Below are 18716 nucleotides of genomic sequence, written 5' to 3'. Positions count from 1 at the left end.
CTTCAAGTTCACATTAGGGAAGCCACAGTGCTACATGTATTTGATGAACAAATCTGTCAATATACATAGAGTTCACATAAGGGAAATGTCAACTTCATGAAAGTGATCAGTCTTTTTACCTATATAGATGACCTAGGCTATGGTATACTTAGCAAGCTTGCCAGTTTTGCAGATTACATTAAATCCAAAGGTTACGCAACTCACTGGGGAGGAAATCAAATTAAGGATGTAGACGAGATCTGGGCAGAGAGACGTGGCAAAGGAATGTTTTATACACATCAATGCCGAAGTATTACAAGTAGTCAACAAGAATGTACAACATAAATATGAAGCAGGTGGTGCAGAAATAGAGCAGGCATTATGTGAAACAGACCAATGTGTTGATGTTGAGGTGAGGACACAGTTGAGGAAGCCAACCAATATCCTTGGATATTCCTTTCAAATGTGCAATAGTACAAACAAAATCAAAACTGTCAAAAGGTAAAGCTGTAAAACTCTAAAGCACAAGGATACTTTTGATACTGTAAGGATTTTAGGGTACAACACTTCAAAAAGAACATAGCTACCGATTGCAAGAGAGCACACAATGATTCCAGACCCAAAACATATGTCCCACACAGGGAAAAACAAATGACAAATCTTAGTACAGACCAAAATCATCTTGTAAAACTATTCATGTGCAAATACAGCTCCCCCATACACACACCCCCACCCCAAGACCCCAAGTTAGGTGGAGACTATCAGAGGTAAGGAGATTTGGAACTAGTTTCGTACTGGGAAAAAAAGTTTCAAATTAATTCCCATGTATCCCTTTAGCACTGAAATGAAGATGGTCTAAATAAGGTATTCAAAATCATTAGTGTTAGTGTTAATGTCTGGCCAAGTAAGACAGCTGAAGGTAGTGCTTTACACAAAAAGTGTGTTGGTGCATGAATGAAACCACCAAACCATGATGTGGATGTAAAGTAGTGAGATGGCTTAATGAATTCTAGTTTCCTTATGACTTCATATTTTTTTAATAGAACCAGGATTAAGGCAATAACCTAACAGTCATGTTTTCCTTTCTTAAATGAAACGCTTATCCTGTTCTTACTTCTAAAACATGTTGTGTAATATAGAAAATGAAGATATAATTTGCCAAACAATCCATGCTGTCAAGTAGTATAGAGGAAACCAACTGAATTCCTAGTAATTTCTGGCCTTATTTCTCTAAACCCAAAGTACTGCTTTATTTATTTATACAAGTTACAAATATTCTTGGGAAGCTGGTCCATAAGTATTCAGCAGAAAATAGAGTACAACTTCTCCGGTCATGTGGAAACTAAATTAAAGTAAGAAATGGTAAGGAAACTTGAATTTGTGTAGGGAATTTTTTTTGTTGCCGAGAAGTATACCGCCCCCCCCACCCCCCACACATACACACACACACTCCCAGAAAAAACTTTTCCAGACTGGCATTCACTCTTAGCTCCATAGCAACCCTTTTTCCCAAGGGAGAAGCACTTCCACTTGTTTCAGGGTGACTGACCTGCCTGGCTTTAGAAACCTGGGAAGCCATTTCTAAAGGAAGAGGAGCCACTTGAGAGATTCCAGGCTCCCACTTAGCAACAGCTAGGTGCTTCAACCACACAGCAAAATCCCAGCAAAACTACCATCACAGTTTGAAAATTTCAAACCTTTCGGAATACAGCTGACTTTTAAAAGTATATCAAAGCAAATCCAAAACTTAAATCTCTGAATCCAATATGCAGATGAAGCTAAAACTTTCCCAGTCAATTGGGAAAGAAATTGGGATACCCCACTAAAAAAACTTTTCAGTGCTGTTTTGAACTTAAATTTTACAGTCTATGGGTCTACTATCTGCTGACTTCAAGGTTAAAATAATAAACAAAATATGCCACAAAAAAATAAAAGAATAGAAAATACACTAATGTCAAACACTGAAACCTCTAGTTCAAGTTTCCCCAGAGTTCAGTGACCTTTAGCCTGTAAACTGTAACTGAACCCCCCCCCAACTCAAGAATGCATCATGAAGCAACAGCTGTTGTTCCACTGAATGACGGGGCCGTGTTCTAAATATTTCCAGCACCAATGCAACCCCCAACCCCAACCCCAACCCCAGTCCCCACTCCTCCCCCTGCCTGGTCCCCTCTCTTGTTCACAGGCCTATTCAACCTCAAATTTAACAAAAGGAACAAAGGAGGCTTGGCTTCTTTCTTCCCCCCTCACTGAGAAAGGCTCTGCTCACAGAATAGCAGAGAAACATCACACAGAAGTCCTTTCAGTTGGGCATGGGTTGCAGAGATATTGTCCTGAAGCCTACACAGGGGCTGCAATACACACACACACACACACACACACACACATTTATAGACATGAGACCTTAATTGCTCTATCACCACATAATAATCTATTGTATTGCAGGTTTTGGTCTAAAAACACTCCCTCTTGTAATATTTATTTAGTTAGTTCCCCCCCCCCCCTTAAGATTCATTATACAGAGACTGAGTATATTAAATCACCCATGACCAAAAAAATAAAAAATCTTCAATTTCCCCACCAGGACATAACAATATGATAAATATCAGCAATCTACATCACTGTGTGCCCTCAGGCCTTCTATGAGATAAATGAGAGTTTGAACTTGCTCCTTAAATGAAGGCTGCTCTTTCCAGTTGGGCAGTGCTCTGTATTTAAGAGCTGTGATTAGGGATTTCTGTTGTGTTGTTGATGCAGTACATTAACCCATGAGATTAATGCACTTTCCACTTCTATCTCCTCTCATTTGATCTTTTTTTTTTTTTTTAATTTACTGGTATGCCCTCTGGCAGCAAAACCATTAATATTTCATTGTAATAAATTACAGAATTAGGACAATACAAAAAAATCTCAATTAACACCTATGAATTGCAAAGGTTCATAGAGAATGGAGACCAATGTAAATTATACACAGTATACCTGATTTAGATTAATTCAAAGAGGGAGGAATGCCTCCCAACAATGCTTAAACCAACAAATGTAGAGGGCCCTAAACATAGGCCAGCAAGATGGTTGAGGCAGACAGATATCTCAGGTTCAGACATGAGCCATTTGTTGTTTTATTTCAAAGGGGAACTCCCAACCCCATCCCCCCAACCTCCATCCCTCCCCCTCGTTACATTTTTAGCACTCACACCCTCCCCCCAATGTCCCTGGTATAGATTTTAGACAGTGCTCCAAGTTTCGATTTGAGTGTCTCCGTATTTAAAGTCCTCAGAAAGCCCTTCACTGTAGATTACTCTCTGAGAAATGCACTCCATCTCTTTGATTTGCTGACCTGAGCACAGCAAATCACTTTCCATTGTGGAACCCTGACTGTATTGTGTCCACAAGCCACGTTAACAGTTAACATTTGCTATGTTAGCAAGGTGACAACTGAGCACCATTTCCTCTTGGAGTGCAAGAGCTGAATGGTTCCTGTCAGTGCTGTGGGACAAATGCTCTACCGGGGGGCAGCATAATATATACATAAAAAAAAGCCTTTTTGATGCAGGAATAGCAAAAGACAAGGACTTCCACAAAAAGTGCTTCTCTGGGATAATGGGAAACGGCATATTAAAAAAGATAACACTATCCTTTTATTAATAACAAAAATTGTTATCAATTACTCTAATGCGGTTACAATCTACTTACAGTTTTACCTACAGATCTACTTACAGATCTTACAGTTTGAAATAGATTATTATAAAATAAATTAGAAGTAAATTTGCCAAAACACCAGTATCCTAAGCAACAATGTTAACATTGGACCATATATATATTACACACACACACACACACAAATTATATATATATATATATATATATATATATATACACAGTGAGGGAAAAAAGTATTTGATCCCCTGCTGATTTTGTACGTTTGCCCACTGACAAAGAAATTATCAGTCTATAATTTTAATGGTAGGTGTATTTTAACAGTGAGGGACAGAATAACAAAAAAATCCAGAAAAACGCATTTCAAAAAAGTTATACATTGATTTGCATGTTAATGAGGGAAATAAGTATTTGACCCCTTCAACTTAGTACTTGGTGGCAAAACCCTTGTTGGCAATCACAGAGGTCAGACGTTTCTTGTAGTTGGCCACCAGGTTTGCACACATCTCAGGAGGGATTTTGTCCCACTCCTCTTTGCAGATCCACTCCAAGTCATTAAGGTTTCGAGGCTGACGTTTGGCAACTCGAACCTTCAGCTCCCTCCACAGATTTTCTATGGGATTAAGGTCTGGAGACTGGCTAGGCCACTCCAGGACCTTAATGTGCTTCTTCTTGAGCCACTCCTTTGTTGCCTTGGCTGTGTGTTTTGGGTCATTGTCATGCTGGAATACCCATCCACAACCCATTTTCAATGCCCTGGCTGAGGGAAGGAGGTTCGCACCCAAGATTTGACGGTACATGGCCCCGTCCATCGTCCCTTTGATGCGGTGCAGTTGTCCTGTACCCTTAGCAGAAAAACACCCCCAAAGCATAATGTTTCCACCTCCATGTTTGACGGTGGGGATGGTGTTCTTGGGGTCATTCCTCCTCCTCCAAACACGGCGAGTTGAGTTGATGCCAAAGAGCTCGATTTTGATCTCATCTGACCACAACACTTTCACCCAGTTCTCCTCCGAATCATTCAGATGTTCATTGGCAAACTTCAGACGGGCCTGTACATGTGCTTTCTTGAGCAGGGGGACCTTGCGGGCGCTGCAGGATTTCAGTCCTTCACGGCGTAGTGTGTTACCAATTGTTTTCTTGGTGACTATGGTCCCAGCTGCCTTGAGATCATTAACAAGATCCTCCCGTGTTGTTCTGGGCTGGATTTGTTTGTTGTTATTCTGTCTCTCACTGTTAAAATACACCTACCATTAAAATTATAGACTGATCATTTCTTTGTCAGTGGGCAAACGTACAAAATCAGCAGGGGATCAAATACTTTTTTCCCTCACTGTATGTGTGTATATATATATATATATATATATATATATATATATATATACACACATACATACACATATATATACACATATACATATACATATACACATTATATATATATATATATATATATATATATATATATATATACATACATATACACACACACACACATACACACACACACACACACACACAAATATACTGAATTACAGGAGACATAGCAGACAATTACATAAAAAGGAACAAGGGATAACCAAGCAGTACTCAAGTGACACAATGTTATATAGTAATTGGCACTGCTACCTACAGCAAGTTTATGTGATATTTCACACACCCACACAATCTGAAAGCACATTAAGCCTAAATGTATTCAATTTTCTGTTCAGTTCAGTTTTGTATTTATCATTTTAATGCAGTGGAACATGAGCTTATTGGTTAGAAAGTGTCCCCCCCCCCTTATCAGGCACTGTAGTACACAGGAAACAGCATTCATAAATCCTTGCTGCACTGCAGATAAATACTTTTCCTTTTACCTTTCAAAAATGTTAAACCAACATAAATCACAATTAGTTTCTGTTTGTAAAGCACAACATTTATAGCCAGTTGTTTTCTCAACCTGGATCTGAGGAAGAGAAATGCCCTAAATGCCAGACACTTTTTTAATTATCAATTTATTTTAATACATTGTTTCCAAACTAGAAATAGAAATAGAAACAGCAGAACTACATTATCAGCTGTTGGATTTATTTACTATTATTAAGTTACCCGGGCAGTGAAACAGGACAATGAATGTGGCACCCCCAGTCTATGTAAAGTCAGTGGTCTACAAACAACTTCCAGAACACAACCAGTAAGTGTAACAGTCCTGTTGTGTTCCTCCAAACAATCAATTAATTATTCAGGTGGCATTTTCAGGGAGAGGACTGACTGAGGTTACTGACACGTAAAGCTGGAAAACAGCTGCAAGAGCTTTTGTGGATCAATTAGCACTTTGTTGGACAAAATAAGAGGAACTAGTTCTGAGGGGAAAAAAACAGTTGTGTGAAGAATTCCCATGCTCCTCCTCTTGGCCCTTTAAAACCAAGGACATTCACTGCTTAATTTGTGTGGGGGGGAGATTAAGAAAAAGGTTGATGGAAGGAATTTAGTGTTTTCAAGTATTGAATATCTTTCAGCAATTGAAAAGTCACAGAATACACCAGGCCCACAACCTACCTCTCAGATAACAAGGATACTGTGTTAACCTAGGAATAGAAAAAGAAGGGGAATTCAAACAAGATATGAAAAACCTTAACAGCACAGTAGCCAAGACTGGTTCCAAGCACTACTTCAAATTCTACACACAGACAACCAGCAAAAGACACAGTATAGAAAAGAAGATTCAGGAAAGGGAAGAATAAAGCAGTTTTCAGGGAGCTCTGGGTTTATCGAACACACTGCTAGGCTGTGTTGTGGAGGCCCATTCACAATAAGCCTAAAAAGAAACAAAAGTGAGCTAGGATCAATATGCTACATAAATGGTTTATGCTAGATGGCCTGAATGGCCTCGTCTCCTCTGTATCCTTTCTTATCTTTTTAATGGTTTGGCTCTTAATGTCATTCAGGATCAAGATGGGCAAGGGAAAAGGCCGCCCTTGGTTTGGCACCATGAGACTGACTTCTTGGCATCGCTTACTGGCTTTGGCAAGTCAGATGGAGGTAAAGACTGTTCTCACTGGCCCAGGACATAACATGCCAAACTAAAAGTAATGACATTAAAACTACTGAAATAAAAGTTTTGGTTATGGCTTTGCAATGTACATTTAAATTGACTACCAGCATCTATTTTCATTGAGGAGGATACCCATTTGTTGTTCTCAAAGGCATATTATTATCCATACACTTCATGTAGCATAAGGTAACATTTGAAGCTGGAGCAATAATTACAAATACATTTCAACTTTTCACCATGTCTATGATTTATTCATCTGCTCAAACATTCAGATTAGCCTGTGATTAGCCTTGGCTTTCACCTTGCTCTATTTCACCTCCTTAGACATAAATGTACAAGTTGTTCTGTAATTTAAAACAGGCTGTAATAAAAAAGGACCACATTGTTCTTTGTCTAAATGGTTTTATTTGAGTTATGAATCAAAGTATGAGTTTGAGTGCGTTTTTCCATTTTAATTACAAAATAAAACATGACTGTGTAAAAAAAAAGGATAACGAGCAACAGGTAGAATTTCTCATGTTCAGTGGAACCTCTTCAGACTAATAGCCGTATTAGTTTGTTGGCTGAATCCAGACCACAAAGTAGCTGGATTAGGAGACTGAGCTGCTGAGCAATATGGTCTCAGCCTACTGTAAATCTGCTTAGGAGCCCCCGTCTCTGCATTATTCTGTTGAAAACCCATTTCTCTGAGAGGCTTGCTGGGCCTGTGGCTGGTAATTAATGAACACTCAGATATGAACACTGCCAGCCAAACAAAGGAACTATAGAAACATAAGAAAATTATATCACAGTGCCAGAACTGTGCTACCAATGGGGCTTAACTAGTACTGACATCATGCAGTGCAGTTCTGTTACCCCTTACTGTGTTTCTCACAGTAAAACATTTATTAGATTTAAAAACCCCACTGTGTTAAAAAAATATATCCATATCAGGTCTCGAGTGGCTCAACAAGGAAGAGCCTCTGCTCGAACTGCAGGTTAGGCACTGTACTCCAGAAAATACTGACTGCATCTCGAGTGTCACAGGCCAACTGTGACTAGACTATCCCACTGGGGCGACATACAACTCTCTCAGCACTGCCAGGGTCGAGTAGGTTTGAGCAGGCCTGGGGCTCTCTCATGCTGGGCATGCAACAGCAACTCCTGTGACTTCACAGGTGCCCAAGAGCTGTGCACACGTTTTCAGTGACAACTGTGTTGGACCTCCCTACCAAGCTATACTACTGCTGTCTACACTGTGGACTCACAGTGTGAAGAGAATTCAATGGCTAAGTTTCGGAGGACACGTGGAAGCCACCTGCATCTCTCAAAGGTTACAACAACAGTCATAGCAGTGAGCAGTGAGCAGTGAGGTGAGGGCCAACAAGGAACTGTGGATCCCGAATACTTGAAACAAAGTTTAAATAAATCAAACAATTCTCAATCTCTTACAACAGACAACAGATTTCCATCTTCTCAGAAGTGGTCCAAATATTGCTAGAGTATCCATACATGAATAAACTGCTGATGAACTAGTTATGCCTGTAAGACTACTCCTGCCTGGAAATCCACAGTGCTGCAGGTTTAATTTGTAGCTTTAAATGGTCATTGAGAGCATGTTAACCAATTAAGCAAGTCATTGGTCTAATAGAGAGCTCAGCTGGAACAAGAAACCAAAAACCCTGTGGCTATCCAAGACCACAGGAACAGACCACAGGACTCCAGTAACTCCGAGATTGTACAACACAACTGTCTGCAATATCCATTGCATGTTCCTACCATTAGATTACTGATCTAGACTGTAGAAAATCACTCTGTATGGATGGTACCATAATGGTAAGCAAATTTATATTAATTTGACCATATGAAATCCCTCCTTTAGATATTTGCTACTATATGCTGACATCTTTTTGGTTTGAAGATTGAGTAATTTTACACCGTTTTGCTGCTTAAAGGTTATTTCAGAAACAGATTTTTTAAATGTTTGTTTTCAAGGCTGCAAGCTTTAAAACAGTGCGTATACCAAAAACAAAACCATTGATCTTTCAGCAGGGACTGAAATATAATCATACTTATACATCATACATTTGGAGGTAAATAGAAAGCTTTAATGCAGTGTGTAGAGATTTGTTACAGATTCCAAAGGGGGTTCCTGAAAACATGCATTTCTGGTGAGCAAGGCTAGACTGATGTCCCTTTTCAGCATCACAGGCTTTGGAGGTAAATACATACAGTATCCATGATTGTGGATATACAGTATATTCCTTATAAAGCAAGAGGTTTGGGGTGGCAAAAAAAGGCTAATTTAAATCATAAAAGAAAACATAGGGCTTTGACTGTTATCTACCCTTGTAATATAGGTTTAATGGCTTGGACAGAGACATTTATATCTGGCATACAGTACAGTCTGTAAGTGACAGCTGGCATTTTCTGTTTTAAGTACACAATAAAAGGTTAAAACATGTAATTAAAAGAAGTATACTGCTAACCATCAGTAATTATATAGAATAAAAGTTGTGCTATATTTGAACAGACGCTAGTTTATTCTGCATGATGCTTTTTTCTAAACATTTTAATTTTCCATCCCAGGTGAGTTGTCCCCCGAGAACTGAGATGTGAATCCACCTAGATTTTCACAGCAGGAGATTCCACGTCCAACTGCCAAAGGAGAGAATTCTGGCAGGTTTTACGGGTACCTTTAAATTAACCAAGGAACTTTTTTTTACTAACCCAACCTAATTAAATTCACTGGGGAAACAAACTCCTGGAGGAAATAAAATGTCAATAAAACAGTTCCTTTTGTTTTCACGTCCGCACATATGACAAAAGAACTGCAAAAGAGGCTTGAATTATTTCTGCTGATTCACTTAAACCATTTTGCTGGATGCAATTGCCTGTGTGCCTTTGGTGAAAGGGTTTTATTATGTAACAGGACAACATGACAGTGAATCAAACGATCATAAAGTGCACATCTGTTTTTGGAGTTGCTGACTTTCTCCACTTGTCCTCAACAATATCCCTTGTTTTCGCATACAGTTGACGTAATTCTGTTTCCCGGACTTGTGCAACCTTTTGAAATGTATCCATAATAACCCTTCTGTTGGAGTGGCATGGCCAAACTCCAGAAATATCTTTGCATTTTCATGTGTATTAGTGTGTTTCTCAATAAATGACTCACTCCATAATAGCAAAAGAGCTTCCGTTTCTTTGCATGTCATAAACCTTTCATTTTTAGTTTTTCCCGCCAGAAAATTATCCTAATCCTCTTCATTTTCATTTTCCCACACAGCCACCAAGGTCAAAAAGTCACATACTCATAAGACACATACTTGCCTTACAATTTGATATACCAGACACAGTCAAACTAAAAATCTCTTTAATATAATTTAATCACTGGTACAAATGGAGACAACTTCAACTACTCTTCATCTTGTCCACTGGAATTAGTTTAAGAGACATCAAATTGTTACCAGATTCCATTTGTTTAAGTTCAGTCCAGACACTATGGCAGAGTATTTAAAGTTTAAAAGGTGAATCTTACACCCGGTTTGTAAATGACCAGGTCACTAGGCAAGATGACTATAATGGTTCTGTCTAAATATGGAAACTGTTTACTGGTATTGTAGATGTCACACTAGATCTTAATGTATTGCACTTCAGTAAAAGCATAAAGGCTATATAGCAATAACATTCTGACTCAAATCCAAGTCCCGCAGTCTGGCAATGATCTGCACTAATCAAAATGCCCAGGACACTTTGGCCTGGCAGTCAAACAGACCCACACTGCAACCTCTTAACGATGCAGCAATTTTATTGACTGTCCTCATAAACCACAGCCATTTGCAAGGTTGCACTGTGTCTAATTCTGTGACATCAGTTGTCGCTTTCGTTTTTTTTACCACAAGTGTAGACCCCTCTACCAATCCACACCCCTACCCCCAATTGTGTAAAAACAACTAAATTATCTTGAAGGGTCTGACAGATACATTGGATGACTATTCCAATTACTGTTGACATTGACATTTGCTAAGGAACTGTAGAAGATGCTTAGAAGCAACAGTACTTGTTCATGCAAGTGCTAGGCCCACATTACTGACAACAAATACAGGACCCAGAAAAAACTTAAAATTAGATTTTAGTCAAACCTATTTTGTTTAAAAACCACAGTGATCCTTCGAGCACCCAATGTTTCAGGCTATTTTCAGTTATTTAAATCACTGTTTTCAATATGTAAATAACATTTTACCCCACATTTTACCCCAGGTCTGTATGTTTATTATTGCTTTACATTTATATATCCCTTTTAGCTAAAACAGTTCACAAAACAATGCAATCAAGAAGAAATGCTGAGAAAGAAGGTAAGTCAGAGGTCTTAAGTCTATGAGCCTGTCTATGCAGCCAACACATCCTCTACTATGTAGCACAACTCTGTAACCCAGAACATGTTTGTTTTTTCTCCCCCTTTCTTTTTGGACAGGGCTCATTCATCATGCTACTTGGCACTACAAGTGGATATAATGTAACAATCAGTATACATCTATTCAAAAAATAGTATTTCCAAACATGGCACAGGAACAGGAAACCCAAAATCCAACAAAACATGTTCAACAACCTATGTTATTTCAGGTATGCTCTGAGACCACAAGAAGCAATAGAACTTTAAATGTGGCAAAATTGTACAACCCAAATGGATGTTTTTTCACACATTTACAGAAGAAGGCCTGTAAGGTCTCTTTCCATACTGCTGCAATTCATTTCTGCATGTTTTGTTCTTGGGAAATGAACTGAAGTTTATTTTGGTTGTTTGTCTGTCTTACATTCGATGTGTTTTTCTTTATATTTGAAATTCCTCACCAAACTAACTACTAATGTGTTCACTCCCATCCATTTTCCTTTGAAAACAAATGTATAATCTATACATTTTCTATATATTGATAAATGAAACAGCAGTCTCTGTGGTTTCAAATTCTCCAGCTTGATTAAATATATCAGAGTTTTTGGCAACACTAAGATAATCCTTCTGATGTTAAACTCTGTAATTAAGCCAGACATTTAATATAAAGATAAGAATGTCTAGTGTGGTGAACGCAGTCTGTCATTCCCTGTACAACTTTATTAATCAGTGACTTGACCCAGAAAACTAAGGGCAAAACTGAGAGTCAGTCATTCCTCTCTGATGATAGACAAAGGTTGTTCAAGCATGTACTCAAAGGCATATTAATGCTTCTCACTTCCTTCAGGAAGGTAAAGAGATTCTATCATTTCCAAATACCCATGTCTCATGACCCAGACTACAGAAATACTCTTGGAGATTTAGACAGGATTACAACCAAGAAACTCTGTCCTATCTACCAGCTTAAATTTAACATTTTACTTAACAAGACCAGATCCAATCTACCGTGTACAGAATTTTATAAATTAAACGGTTTTAGGTTTTTCCTTGTGTGCCTAAATACCTTACAAATTCCCATGAATAAGTAATAACTCAGTGATAGTACTCGTTTGACACTTCCGATTTACACATGCGACGAAGTTTAAAGTGCTGTTAAATAACCAAATTCTTCCTGTGGCCAATTGTGTTACATAAATATTCAATCTGTTTTCTGTGAAGTATAAGGCAGAAGACAAGTTACACTGAATGATATAGTTGTTGCACATATTCATAATATAGTTCAATTAGCTTCATATCAATTTCCAAGTGAGAAACCATTAACCAGTGTTTCAATATACCCACCCAGGCCATTCCCATTCAGCATTCCCATTTTTGGGAGAAGCTATGTTGCCCGGAGTAGTTGGGTTCACAGTGCAGACAACATTGGCAGAAACAAATAAGAGATGCTATGCCACAGAGCACAGATGAATGGAGATGTGGTGCCAGACTGGCCTTTAAATTGTACAGCTTTCTCAATCCGTATCCGGTAACATACATAGAATGCACGTGACCTACTGTATGACTTTGAAAAGTGTGTGAAGCGTCTTGGCGGAGGGGTGCTCTTTGAAACTCAATAACCCTGAGGTTCTCCCTTGGCCATATGCTGCCAACCATCTGCACCAAGCAGACACTCCCATGAGGGCAGAAATAAACGTAGGTTCCTTTCAGTTTCATACATTTGTTACAGTCAGTGAGGACACGAGGACTGCATCTTGTCAGAAGAGATTGGAGCCGGGTTTGCATCAACGGGAGATGTGATCGATTCTGGGGAAAGTAGTTTTTATGGCCGCCAGATATTTAAAAGGACAAAAATTAAGAGGGACTGACAGCCGATCACAATTAAATCAAGCCAGATACCAAGGGGAGTTGTGTCAAGAAATCCATACACTTTATATGCAAGCAGCAGTGCAGCTGAAGACTTCTGTGAGGCAGGGATTCAATGAGCATGCCTGATCAATTAAATACATGACGTTGTCTAATTTATATTTGAATACAAGGGCTCAAGTGGATGGTGCATTCTGTTTCAATTGTAATGTCATGCAACATAATGCCCCAGGACAAAGTACATGCAGTCTGTTATAGAAGCCCGATGCCTGAAATGACTATGACAGTATAACATGTCAGCGCCCTTCTAATAAAGAAAGCTCATTGATAATACATAAGAAACCCATCTGGAAAAGAAATTGATAATAAATTATGTTTGGCAGTTTTAAGAAACCACATACAGGCACTGCAGGACATTCCTACAGTGTGGTGTGGAATTTAAGACCACCATCATAAAAATAAGACAGTCTCACAAGCCAAGACCTGTCAATAAGATGTCCACAGGGGAAAATGTTCTCTGACCTCGAAACAGAAGGGTGCAGCACCAGAACAATGTTGAAGGCTTGACTTTCATGAAATCTCAATGGCAAAAACTGGAAATGAGCAATGTAATATGCCATTATGGAACTGGTGAAATATAATTCAAAATTGTTTTGTTTCCAGATCTGATCCATTATATTCAAACTTGTTCCAGTTAACCATGAGAACTTCATTATCAAATTCAAGGATATCTGTACTCCCCAGCTGTGCAGTACGCCTTGTTATTAGGGCAATCATACTGCAGTATGGGCACACACTACAAAAGCTTCAAAGCTTGGTGAAAAAAGCAATGGATTTGACCATTCATTTTTTATGATGGACAGACACAGTCAACCATTTATAACACTGAAACCAGGACAAGAGTTACAATCAGGAAGACTTTTTCTTCAGTCTTAGAGTTCCTAAAGCAGGTTCTGATTAACAAGAAATCTTAAAGAAAAAAATGAAAGAAAAAGAAGAAAAATACTGAGATTCTTGGATCAGAGAACCACTAGCAATGACTTAAAAGGAAACATGCATCTGTTCAGAGAAACTGGCATATTTAATGGCTTAAGTTGGGTTTATCAGCTAGCACACAAATGTGCATTCCGGTTAGAGAGCATTTCTAGAAATATGGAGAAAATGCTGAGCTGCTATTAGGATTATGAGAAAACTTTTAAAGAAAATGTTTATCTATTACTTTTATTACTTTTGGAATGCCAAACATATTAGCTAGCCAGGGACAAGAGTAACAACATAAAGATATATATTAAAAAAGGAAACATGACTCTTCAAGACCTTGTGTACAAACCTCTTGCCTTATTAATATTTGTTGTGTGTTTTACAAGTAGACAAATGACAAATATATTCACATACTTGGAATGTAAACTGAATCATGACGGAGATCAGAAGTCAGACAATGTAATGCTCACACATGTGATGTTACAGTGATGGTAGCCAATTATACACTTTGATTCTTGTCTCACACTTCCCTGTTTATTATGAACAATAAAATCTGTTGCAAACATCCCCACAGATGTATAGATAATGTATCTCAGATTTAGTAGCTGTTGCTCATTGTATATTTGCATGAATAGCAATAAAACCTGAATTGTTCACATTAAGACAAGTGTAAAGCCATCAGCACTTTCCAACACTACATAAAGTACCCCGAGATGAAAAGACAAGCAAGCCATTCTCACCATTTCATGTCAACTATCAATCTTTATATGCAGTACAGGACTATCACACCTGTAACATACAGACCCTGAGTTATACGGGTCCAAGCAGTAGCTGTTACTCATGAACAGTAAGTCAAGGTTTTACCAGATTGATCACTACCTAACCCTGGCCTCTCCACAGTCACACTCTTCATGTTTTTGCATTTGAGACAAGATTTGAACTGGTTTTATTCACTGAAGGACTTTGAAACGAAACCAATGATATTTAAACCATTAAGGCACAGATAAACCACAACAGCACAATTTCCACAGCCACAAATAATAGGAATATATATGCAAGAAAAGCCAACACAGACTAGCTTGCTTGTCCAGTTGTTAGTAGCTCACTAAGCCTCACTGAGCTGCTTTTATAAGAAAAAAATCAGATGAAACTGTTTTTAAAGCATTCCTCAATAGACAACTATCAAAAAAACACAACATGCTTGATTTTCTGTACATCACTGAGTGTGATTAAGGACAATACTTGGTAATTTTAACATTAACACCGGCGCTGTGCTGAAACATTAAGTATTACAGCATCTGTATTTCTCAGAGACAGATTACCCTACACAGACTGTGTTCAGACCTTCGCAAACTCAGTATTATTCAAAGTTTGTGCAGAATTAAGCCACATTCATTTGCACAGTGATGTGCTCCCTATAGACACAACCCTGCCAACTAGACATGCTTCCTCTCCTCAGTCTTGAATTGACAGGCTCTGGTTGTCCACTTTACTGTGTATTTGGAGAAACAGAGCAAATCTAAACTCTGTCAGTGCACCATGCGCTTGCAACCCCCCCACAGCTACTAACCACACAAAGACCTGAATACTAATGAAGGTCTCAAAAAGCAAGTTTACTTTCCTGCTGTTTTCTGAGTAAAACTATTTTCTTTTGAATGTAAGCCGCCGACTTCGGTACAAACTCGCAAAAATGTTGCACAAGTGTGAATAATAATAATAATAATAATAAATAAAAAAATCCATCTGCTCTTTGGAAATAAGCTAAACATACTGAAGCTGTAAGGATAACGTAAATGTAGCTCAGCGCACATGCAATGTATACACGTTAGATCATGTGTGTAGTTCCTGTTTACACTAGCGTGTAATATTTCAATAAACAAGTATTACACATGATCATGTTACAACAGCAAACCTGAAACATTTATAACTTATTTTAAAGCCCATTCAGTGTTAAACATGTATCAAGACTGGTCATTATGATGATCATTCTTGATCATTATGAAAACTTTATCATTTCAAGTTAAACACTCAAATTTGCAGTGCACTCACCGTAAAACACCGGGAATAATAGTTTCAGTGATTCATACCCAAATTCAGTTTAAGTATTGCATTATCATACTAGTAGTAGCCTATAATATTAAAATCTTATACTTACAGCGTTGTTTGTATTACCGCGGGGGAAGATAAGGTAATTTCAGCTATATATATATATATACACACACACTTTGGATAAAAAGAAAATAATGGGGAAAAAAACACATACAAAACAAAATAATACTTCGCACTGTCTTTAATGACTGCTCTTCTCAAACCCCGAAATTGAGTTACTGTGCATGCGCAACAGCGACTCCTGCCGGCCGGTGTGAGAGCAGCACCCAGCCCGGGAGCGCCGCTGTCCTCTGCCCGCCCGTCGGCTGCGGCTCAATAAACCAGCTCTTCAGCTGCAACATAAATCCGGCCCCTTCGCACCCCAGCGCCCGGCACAAGAGAGAACAAAATCAGCCTCTAACACGTTTCTTCTGAATGAAACCTGTTAGTCAAGTACTTTTTGGCTGCTTGCATCAGACGTTCATGTCCACGTTTGTGTACAAAACGAAGTATTGAACATATAAAAGCCCCCCCACCGCTTATCATTGCTAACGCCTTCTGCGCTTCGGAAAGTATCGTTTTTTTGGAGGAAAAGAAAAGAAAAATCTCATTGTAAAGGTTTGTGCAATGACAGACCCACGGCTAAACTGCAGTAGTTAGTTTTACCACACAACGCGGCTCATAACTTGAAGTTGCACGCAGTTTAGAAAACAAAGTCTCGTCTGAAGCGAATATCCGAGTGAAGCCTCACTGCGTGGACAAATCACACGATGGAGTAGAGGTGACAAGTGCCTGTGAATTGGGTACGACTGCAGTGCTCAGCCTCTATAGCCGGTGCTGTGTGCTGTGTTGTGTGGTGTGTGGTGTGTGTTGTTGTGTGTTGTGTGTTGTGTGCTGTGTGTTCTTGTGTGTTGTGTGCTGTGTTGTTGTGTGGTGTGTGTTGTGTGTTGTTGTGTGTTGTGTGCTGTGTGTTGTTGTGTGTTGTGTGCTGTGTTGTTGTGTGGTGTGTGTTGTGTGTTGTTGTGTGTTGTGTGTTGTGTGCTGTGTGTTGTTGTGTGTTGTGTGCTGTGTTGTTGTGTGGTGTGTGTTGTGTGTTGTTGTGTGTTGTGTGCTGTGTGCTGTGTGCTGTGTGTTGTGTGTTGTGTGTTGTGTGGTGTGTTGTTGTGTGGTGTGTGTTGTGTGTTGTTGTGTGTTGTGTGCTGTGTGTTGTGTGCTGTGTGTTGTGTGTTGTGTGGTGTGTGTTGTTGTGTGCTGTGTTGTTGTGTGTTGTGTGGTGTGTGTTGTTGTGTGTTGTGTGCTGTGTTGTTGTGTGTTGTGTGCTGTGTTGTTGTGTGTTGTGTGGTGTGTGTTGTTGTGTGTTGTGTGCTGTGTTGTTGTGTGGTGTGTGTTGTGTTGCTGTGTGTTGTGCGTTGTGTGTTGTGTGCTGTGTTGTTGTGTGCTGTGTGGTGTGTGTTGTGTGCTGTGTTGTTGTGTGTTGTGTGGTGTGTGTTGTTGTGTGTTGTGTGCTGTGTTGTTGTGTGTTGTGTGCTGTGTTGTTGTGTGTTGTGTGCTGTGTTGTTGTGTGTTGTGTGCTGTGTTGTTGTGTGTTGTGTGGTGTGTGTTGTTGTGTGTTGTGTGCTGTGTTGTTGTGTGGTGTGTGTTGTGTGCTGTGTGTTGTGTGTTGTGTGTTGTGTGCTGTGTTGTTGTGTGCTGTGTGGTGTGTGTTGTGTGCTGTGTTGTTGTGTGCTGTGTGGTGTGTGTTGTGTGCTGTGTTGTTGTGTGTTGTGTGGTGTGTGTTGTTGTGTGTTGTGTGCTGTGTTGTTGTGTGTTGTGTGCTGTGTTGTTGTGTGTTGTGTGCTGTGTTGTTGTGTGTTGTGTGCTGTGTTGTTGTGTGTTGTGTGGTGTGTGTTGTTGTGTGTTGTGTGCTGTGTTGTTGTGTGGTGTGTGTTGTGTGCTGTGTGTTGTGTGTTGTGTGTTGTGTGCTGTGTTGTTGTGTGCTGTGTGGTGTGTGTTGTGTGCTGTGTTGTTGTGTGCTGTGTGTTGTGTGTTGTGTGTTGTAATGTCTAGTCGCCCGTCCACCTGTGAGGCTGAGACAGTGGCTTAGTGTTGCTTCGGGAGGTTAAACAGCGATACATGTGCGCGAAAGTACAGCCGCTACTTTATACCAACACGCCCAGACGAGCAATAGCACCGCAGAGGTCTTACCTTCGTATCCGAGAAGAGGAAACCAACTTTTGCGAAATCCTTTATCCCCCCTTAGCCCAAAACGCACGAAATCCGTGTGGATGGCAGACGGGTTGAGGGGGTGTAATCCAATTTGTCAGCCTCTGCAAACTCGTACACAATCCAGCCGAACCGAGCAGAACCACGATATCCCACACAAACCAACTTGTTCTCACGGCTGAACACGGCAGTTCCGCGTCCGCTGGGGGTCTCGGGGCGCTGCGGGGCGCTGCGGGGCGGGTGGCGGCAGGGAGGTGCGCACTCTTCAGCGCTGTTTCTCTCCAGGCTGCGGCGGGGCGCCTCAGCTCACACATGTACCCGGCGCACAGGAGGGGGAAGCGGGGCTTGCAGGACACATTACCTCACTGGGGCCTGCCCTCTGTACACTTAACACTTAAAGGGGCCGGGTCACATAATTGCACCGCAACCGCATCGTGAAGACGCCGTGTCCCGCCAGCTCGGTGCTCTGCGCGTTACACGCCGCTCTTAAAAGGGCAACTGTTGGAAAACACAGAAAAGTAGCTGCGCTGCCCTGAG

The 18716-nt window shown here is 39.9% G+C and overlaps 1 protein-coding gene across 4 annotated transcripts in view; it reads right to left on the bottom strand.

Annotated features, from left to right (window-relative positions):
- The window catches only part of plxnb1b (plexin b1b), a 136308-nt gene extending 117823 nt beyond the window's left edge, over nucleotides 1-18485 (bottom strand). For 3 of the 4 annotated variants that reach the window (XM_066698342.1, XM_066698341.1, XM_066698344.1), the window contains exon 1: nucleotides 18162-18485. The gene's annotated coding sequence lies outside the window, so the exon portion shown is untranslated. Of the gene's footprint in view, nucleotides 1-16044; nucleotides 16423-18161 lie in introns of those variants that run through there. The other variant, XM_066698343.1, reaches the window with a different exon arrangement.
- Between the last annotated feature and the right edge of the window lie 231 nt (nucleotides 18486-18716).

Source organism: Amia ocellicauda, chromosome 3, assembly GCF_036373705.1.
Source record: "Amia ocellicauda isolate fAmiCal2 chromosome 3, fAmiCal2.hap1, whole genome shotgun sequence".
Taxonomy (NCBI): domain Eukaryota; kingdom Metazoa; phylum Chordata; class Actinopteri; order Amiiformes; family Amiidae; genus Amia; species Amia ocellicauda.
The sequence above is the reverse complement of the archived record's forward strand: the minus strand, read 5'-3'. Positions and strand labels throughout refer to the sequence as shown.